Source organism: Carlito syrichta, unplaced genomic scaffold, assembly GCF_000164805.1.
Source record: "Carlito syrichta isolate Samal-C Ts95f unplaced genomic scaffold, Tarsius_syrichta-2.0.1 Scaffold308810, whole genome shotgun sequence".
NCBI lineage: Eukaryota > Metazoa > Chordata > Mammalia > Primates > Tarsiidae > Carlito > Carlito syrichta.
The window spans coordinates 65,691-67,880 of NW_007252906.1; positions in this window are offsets into that span (position 1 = coordinate 65,691).

Genomic DNA, 2,190 nt, shown 5'->3' on the forward strand with positions numbered 1-2,190 from the left:
TGGGGGAAGCTGCTAGGGGAGGGAGGGGCATACCTCATCAACAAGGGTAACTGCATGATCAATGTTTGCATACCTAGCCCTGAATTGTACCCCATATCTTTATAATAAATACATTAATTAATAAAAAGAAAAAAGGAAAGAATTTGATACTCATTTCATGTAGAATATAAGTGAATTCTCAGAGAAAAAGCACATATTTTGCTCAGAATGCCTCTGAAGATGGTGTATGACAGAGTAGACATATTATTCTAATTTTATGCAGTTTTCTTCTGGATATTGCCTGACACCCACCTCCTTGCTTGCCATATGCACCAACCACAGCCCTTTCCCAACCTCCCTCATCCTCAGGCTTAATCTTTCTCAACCTTATGTCTTTCCCTAGGAGTTTGGGCTGCCCTGGTCTAAGGTAAGAATGTCCATTCCAAATATCACTTTCTCTTAAAAAATGAAAATTTAAATTTTTTGTTTATATAACATTAAAAATGACTGCAGCCAAAATATCTATGTCAGTTATGTAGATAAAAATGACAGGTTGAACATATGCCTATAGTTTTGCCTCCTGCCACTAAAAATGGCAATAAACCACTCTTTGCTTTTAGAGACATAAATCCCAAAGTATGAATAGAACAGGAGAGGACACAACTTCAACAACTTTTTGGGACAGGGAAAGGAAATGAAGCAGTGGTAGCTAACTTAGAACACTAGAAAAAGATGAGTCCTAATCCAGTAAATGAGAGAAGCCTGAATGTGTTCATAGACTCCTCCAAAGGCTCAGGTAACAGAAGGACCAGGCATAAATGAAAAAATTCTCAATAGGTTTATTAGGAAATAAGACTTAAGGAAAATCTAGAAAATCTCCCAAAAGCAGAGGAAAAAAATAGAAAACGAGAAAGAAAAAAAAATAAGAAAGTGTATGTTTGACTTAAAGTCTTTCTTATTTTCTTTATGAAATAAATGTATGTGTTTTAAAGTGACAAATTGTATTAAAAAGCTTATAACAAAAAAATGATTAGTTCTCTCATTCACTTTTTCCCACTCCCTGCTTGGTAATTTCAGAGTCGGTTCCTCTGATTCTTTCAGCTCTTCCCTTTGCATGTATCTAACTTCATATGTTTAAGTAATATGTGTACCTTGCTGTGCTTAGATACATCAACGGTGAGCATTATCTAATTACTTCCTATTGTGGTAGTCGAGCATTTTGCTCTCTTAGAGTTTCATTACCACCGCTTTGCCTTCTCTCTGATTCCAACAACACTTTTCACTTTTAGATTAAATAATACTCAGTTATGTCTATGTAAACATTACTCACAGCTGAGCACTGTATTATGAATACATCTCCTTTCTTATGTCTTCACCAAAGTTAATTATTATCATGTTTTGATTGAGGTACAATTTACACACTCACCAGTTGCACCCATTATAAATGTACACATTAGTACATTTTGGTAAACGTGGGAAGTTATACAACTATCGTCACAATCTAGCTTTGAAGCATTTCCATCACCCTGAAAAGCTCCCTGGTACCTGTCTGCCATCAGTTTTCACTTCCAGCCCCAGACACAGGCAGCCACTCCTCTGTTTTCTGTCTCTATAAATTTGCCTCTTCTGGAAACTTCATGTAAATAGAATCACGCAATATGGAGTTTTTTGGGTCTGGCTTCTTTCACTTAGCATAATATTTTGAGGTTCATTATGTCATAGCATGTATCTGCAGTTTGTTCCTATTTATGGAGGAATAGTGTTTTATTTTATGGATACACAACACTTTGTTAATCCATTCACCACTTGATGGGTTGTTTCCTACCATAAATATTGTTGCTGAGAACATATGCGGACAAGTCTTTGTGTGGACTTATGTTTTCATTTCCCTTGGGTAGATATTTAGACAAAGAATTTCTAAGTTATACCATAAGTTTAACTTTTTAAAGAACTGCTAACCTGTTTTCCAAATTAGCTGTCACGTTTAAAATCCACACAAGAAGTGTATGAGAGTTCCAGTTACCCCGTATCCTCACCTACCCTTGATACTGTCAGTCTGTTTGTTTAAAGCCATTTTAGTAGGTATATGGCAGTATCTCATTTTAATTCACACTTTCCTAACCACTAACTATTTTGAGCATTTTTTCGTGAGCTTATTAACCATGTAGTCTAATCTTCTTGATCAAATGTCTATGTAAATCGGTTGTCCAT